The following is a 6,275-nucleotide window of genomic DNA, read 5'->3' as shown; positions in this document are numbered from 1 at the left end:
TTTCCAAATTTGAATTGTGATTCAGTTCATCTTTAAAAAAAAAAAAAGACAGCTAATAACAATTTTCAAATTGCCTTACATCCTATAACTTTTAAATGCACTTCAGGTAAATGTGGTGACCCAGAGGATTAAAATCAAATGACTAAAAATAGTTCAGTCTCCCATATTTTGAAGGGCATAGATGTACTCTGCTAAGAGCCACCCCTTTCTTCCTTACGTTGGGTTATATTCAGCATAACTACCTCTGCCTTTGAACTTGTTACAGTCAACATTTTTACCTAAGGCTTTGCTGAAGACATAATAGACAGTTCATCAAATGTGAAGGTGACAGAAATCAGGGAAGGAAACTGCATACTGTTTCTGACTAAATCATGATCCAAAGAGATTTTTAACAGGCTACAATGCTAAGACAATTTAATTTTCCCCAAATGCAGTTTAACAAAGATGAATATTCTGCCCAGAGATCTGAAATACCAACCATGTTTGGACAGAGAGCTAAGGCTTAGTGGTTGCAAATGTGGAATATCCTAAGGGTTCTATTGAATACTTACTGTGTGGCAAGCACTATCCCAAATACTTCATTTCTGAGTTCCAAGACCAACACCTTTCCAGTATATCATGTTGGAAGATAATTTAAGACAGCATATATAGGGCTGCTAAAATGCTACCTGATCTTCGAATGAATTAAAATATTTAGGGATGTGGAGTCCCTTGTTCTGTGCTAATCAAAACTGATTGGAATTTGTGTTCAGGTTCAGATTTCACAGTTTTATAAATATCTAGCAAACATGTTTCAGGAGAAGGTGAAGGGTGTTGTAACTTTATTTTCTGATAATTAGTTAAAAATGAGGATAAAAAGTGGAAAAGAGATATGACTTTTGTTAAATACTGAAAAGATTACCATGTGAATGTGAGATTAAGCCCCTTTTATCTAGGTCTTGAAGATAGAAGCAGAATGAAAAGTGAAAGGAACAGAGAATGAATTTTGGTTTAACAGAAACAAAATACTAATAGTGAGTTCTATTCCAAAATGGACAAGTTACTGCTAAATGAATGAGGGGCTACTGTTAAAGGTATACAGACATAAGGTGGACATTTGCTGATGGGAAAGGAACACTAGACTTGGATTGATGATAGAACAGATGTTTCAAGGTCAATTTCCAATTGATGATTTAATTATTCTATGATTACATATCAATGTAGAATACTTTAAAGTTTGCAATCAAAAGCTTTTATTACTTATCTAAAGCTACTCCACATAAAACTCTAGTAGATATCATACATAGTTATAATCCCTGACCTCTAAAATAGTATAGTTAAGATAGTTCTGTAAATATATCGCTTTCATTTTTTTTAATTTACTTCTCATAATACTTCTAATAAATAGGCCTTATTTTACACATTATCAAATGATAAAACTAATTCTCAGAAAAGTTAAGCATTTCCAACACCTACTGTTAAGTAGTACTAGCTCCATGATTCAAACATAAGTAATTAACAATTCTAAATCATGTATCTTTCTCCATATTTTCCTAAATATCTAATATTAGAACAAATTTCAAATATCTAAAAATTAGAGCAACCTTCAGTTTTTAATCTTTTTAATAACAAAGCAAGCAGTTTATTGTGAAAAATTTGAAAAACAAAAAATAATAAAAAGTAGAATAATATCAACCATAACCCCACCATTCATAAATTAATGTTGTAGTATATAATTTGTGATTTTTGCATACATATGTTTTGTGAACTATATATGTGTAATTAAAAATAAACAACAGACAAATATTACACAAACATTTCCTGCCTTTGTCAGGAAATAAAATGTTGCGACAATAGTCTAATTATCATTAAATTTTCTTCTGAAACATGTTTTATTTGCTTCAGCCTAAAGTAATACTGAAAGTACATAAAAATTAATTTTTATTGACACACTAGTAAAATCAATCCCTTACAAAGTTGAGACCTATGGTCAGTCACTTTAGGGCATGAAGAAAACATTATACTCCCTCTGCTCTCAAGCCTGGAGATAGATTAGGAGAAACTCAAAGCAGTCCCTGGATTCCCTTTGAACTCTGGCCTGCCTGATCTAGCCCCTGTCCAATACTAACGCTCTACTCTAAACACTTTAGCCCCATTTTCTCCCCTGAATTTGCCAAATACATTCTAGCCTCAGATCCTGAACACTTGACATTTGTATGGTCTGGAAAGCTTTCTTTAGATATGTATTTATATTTTTTTAATTTTTATATATATTTTTTTCAATTATAGTTGAAATACAATATTAGTTTTACAACAGTAATTAGATGTTATATAATTTATGAAGTGATCACCCTGATAAATCTAGTACCCATCTAACTATACTCTACATCCCCGTGACTATTTTGTAACTACCAATTTGTACCTCTTAATCCCCTCCCCACTTCACTCATCCTCCCATGCTACAATCTAACAACCATCAATATGCTCTCTGTATCTATGTGCTTATTTCTGTTGTTTATCCTGTTCTCTAGATTCCACAAATGACGTTTATCTTTCGCTGTCTAACCTACACTACTTAGCACAATACCGTCTAGGTCCATCCATGTTGTCGCAGATGGCAGGATTTCATTCCTTTCATGGCTGAGTAATATTCCATTGTGTGTGTCGGTATGTATGTAGACAGACACATCCCATTTCTTCTTTATCCATTCATCCATTGCTGGACTTCCAGGATTCTGCCATATCTTGGCTACTATAAACAATGCTGCAAAGAACATATGGATTCACATGTCCCTTTTGAAGTAGTAGTATGTGCTTCTTCAGATAAATACCCAGAAATGGGATAACTGGGTCCTTCTTTGCTTCTTGTTATAGCCTTTTTTTTTTTTAAAGTCTATTTTGGCTGGTATAAGTATTGCTACTCCAGCATTTTTGTTTGTTTGTTTCCATTTTCATGAAACATCTTTTTTTCATCCCTTTACTTTTGGTCTGTGTGTGTCTTAATGTGGAGTGAGTTTCTTGTAGGCAGCATGTGTAAGAATTTTGTTTTCTTATCTATTGAGCCACCCTATCTTTTGATCAGAGCATTTAATTCATTTACATTTAAAGTAACTGTTGCTAGATATGTAGTTATTACCACTTTATTATTCATAGTTTTGTCTTATTTTCTCTCCTTCTTAGTGAAGTCCCTCTAACATTTCCTGTAATTTGGCTTGGTGATGATGAATGCCTTCAGTTTCTTCTTGTTTGGGAAGCTCTTTATCTGTTCTTTGATTCTAAATGATAGTTTTTCTAAGTAGAGTAATCTTGGTTGTAGATCCTTACTTTTCATCACTTTGAATATTTCCTACCAATACCTTCTGGCCTGCAAAGTATCTGTTGAGAAATCAGCTGACAGTCTTTTGAGAGCTCCCTTGTAGATAACTAACTGCTTTTATCTTGCTGCTTTTAAGATTCTTTGTCTTTAACTTTTGGCATTTTAATTATAGTGTATCTTGGTGTGGTCCTCTTTGAGTTCATCTTGTTTGGGACTCTCTGCACTTCCTGGGCTTGTATATCTATTTCCTTCAACAGGTTAGAAAAGTTTTCAGTCGTTATTTCTTTGAATAGGTTTTCAATTCCTTGCTCTCCTTCTTGTGTTCCTGATTTGTAAATATTGGTGTGGTTGATCAAAGGCCCCTTATATTATCATTTTTTTAACCTTTTTTTTTTTTTACTGTTCTGCTTGAGTTTTTACTGCTGCCTTATTGTCCACTTGCTAGTTTAATCCTCTGCTTCATCTAATCTACTGTTAATTCTTCCCAAGATTTTCTTCATTTCAGTTATTGTATTCTTCATTTCTTACTGGTTCTTTTTTAAATTTTCTATCTTCACTTCTATGTTTTCTATCTCTTTATTAAAGTCCTCACTGAGTTCATCTACTCTTAAGTTCATTATAACCAGTGTTTTGAACTCTGCATCTGGTAGATTGCTTGTCTCCATTTTGTTTAGTTCTTTTTCTGGAGCTTTGTTCTGTTCTTTCATGTAGGACATGTTTCTTTGTCTTCCCATCTTGGCTGCCTACTCGTGTTTGTTTCTATGTATTAGGTATAGCTTCTATGCATCCCAGTCTTAGTAGAGTGGCCTTATGTAGTAGGCAAGCTGTGGACCCCAGAGGTACAGTCTTCTCTGGTCACCTGAGCTGGGTGCTCCAGGTATGTCCCTTGTATGGGTTGTTTGTGCTTTCCTGTTGTAGTTGAGCCTTGGTTGCTATTTGCACATCAATGGAAAGCATTGACCCCCTGGCTGATTGGTTGTGATGACTGGCAGTGACCAGTGGAGGAGCTGTTGTTCAAGGGCTGTCCCTACAGAGCAGGATTTGCTTTAACAGGGCTCTGGGGCCTGCCCTGTCTTCCCTCTGAATGTGTTGTCCCCACATGTGACCCAGGGTGGTGTTCTGGCTCAGATAAAAGCTGGCCATAGGGTGTGAAGGCCAGGGTCTTCTGGGAGGGGACCTGCCATAAGCCAAGATCAGCTGCAGCCTATTCTCTGCCCAGGGCCACCTAGCACAAACCACCAAGCAATCCACAGATGGCCACCACCCACGCTGGGCTTGGATGTGCCTTCAAAGGCCAAGCTGCGAACTGAGGCCAGCTGCTATTAGTGGCAGGCTTGGGCTGCTCAGCAAGAGGCATGAGGTATACCAAGGCCAGATGCTACTTATTTAGGCTTTGTGAAACTTTGAGAGATTTTAGGAAAGTCTGCATCATAATCCAAGACAGGTCATTAGTATGGAAAATCCACTGGAAGTGGCTTGGGTGAGCCTGCAAATTGGGAGGGGCGGGGTCTCAAGGAATCACCAGGGCGGGGCAACCAGTGTTAGCTTTGTTGAAACTCAGATATGGCGGCCTTCTGGGTCTGCATTTCAGGCGCAGGAGGGCACAACAAAGGAATAATGCCCTGTGCCAGCACTTCTGTCTGAGAGAAAGCTGCCTCTCCAGCCCTTTCCCTGAAGCCAGACAACTCAGTTCCTCTCCATATGTCCACGGTGCCTTTAGAGCTGCTGCCTCAGAGGAAGGGAGTCCATCACTGAGTAAGTTCACACATGGCCCTTTAAGAGGAAAGTCTGTGACTCCCTTAGCCCTTAGTCTCACTCAGCCACAATCTCTGCTGATTTTCACAGCCAGAAGTTGTGGGGACTTCCCTTCCTGGCACTGGAACTCTGGGCTGAGGAGCTGGGTGTGGAGCCAGGACCCCTCACTCTTCTGGCGGGACCTACACAACCTAGATATTTCTCCTGATCCTGAATCACCCCACGTGGGTGTGAGACCAGCCTGTTTTGCATCTCCACTCCTCCTACCAGTCTTGAGATGGCCTCTATGTGTCCCTCGTTGTAGGACTTTTGTTCTGCTAGATTTCAGGTGGTTCCTAATGATGATTAACCTGTAGTTTAGTTGTAATTTTGATGTGGTTGTGAGAGGAGGCAACCACAGCATTTACCTACTCTGCCATCTTGACTGGAATCCTCCTTATATATGCATTTTGATCTCTGCTCTAGTATTGCCCTCTTAGAGGGGTCTTTTCTTATTTGTTTATCTCTGGTCTCCCTGCCCTTTCTTTCCACTTTCCATCAGCTTACCTTTTAAGTTTCTGTATCCCACTTCACTGCCTGCAATTGTATCACACATGCATTTGCTCTTTATTTTCCTCCTCTTTTATTAAGTATAGGGAAGTATAGTGCTTCCATCTTGTCAACAGTAACTGAGAAGAGTGGTTGGCGCAGAGTGGGCACCCACCATAATTTATTGCATGAATGAATAAGTGGCTTGTACAGCATAACTGACAGATTCTATTTAATTTAGAATGGGTTGAGAAATCAGGGAAGGGTTTTAAGCTGCTCTCTGGTATTTGTTCATGCCTGATCTAAAAGAGATCATTTAAGAGACCTGGAGCTTAGCAGAATTTGTTCTTTTACACTGAAGATTTTGTGGTAATACAAACCAGAAGTGTTCCTTAAAAAATCCAGGAAGGACAGGCTGGTTTGCCAATATGAGGGGCATAGACAGAACCAAATAAGGTGTCAGTTTTTTGGGGGGGCAGGGAGGGAATCACTTCACAGTGACACCTAGTAGATTAATTTGGCAAATGCACTGGGCCAGTAACAAGTGCTAACATTATAGTTCTGTGCACTTTCATACTTGAAAGGTGGATATATTTAAAGGGCCCAGAATAAGAAGAAACAATCTTATTTTTAACAGGAAAATAATGGTAAGCTCATTCATTGTCTATAGGAATAGGTAATAGAAGTTTCAGACTTT

At 38.1% G+C, this 6,275-nt stretch overlaps 1 long non-coding RNA gene across 3 annotated transcripts in view; it reads left to right on the top strand.

The window, feature by feature from the left end:
• Window positions 1-5,367: 5,367 nt before the first annotated feature.
• Window positions 5,368-6,275, top strand: part of LOC120590409 (uncharacterized) — a 672,254-nt gene continuing 671,346 nt past the window's right edge. For all 3 annotated transcript variants that reach the window (XR_005649711.1, XR_005649713.1, XR_005649712.1), the window contains exon 1: window positions 5,368-5,378. This is a non-coding gene — a long non-coding RNA (uncharacterized LOC120590409). The remainder of the gene's footprint in view (window positions 5,379-6,275) is intronic.

The sequence above is a fragment of the Pteropus medius genome, unplaced genomic scaffold, assembly GCF_902729225.1.
Source record: "Pteropus medius unplaced genomic scaffold, Ma_sr-lr_union100, whole genome shotgun sequence".
NCBI lineage: Eukaryota > Metazoa > Chordata > Mammalia > Chiroptera > Pteropodidae > Pteropus > Pteropus medius.
Note: the sequence above shows the minus strand (reverse complement) of the source record. Positions and strands in the feature narration are given on the sequence as shown.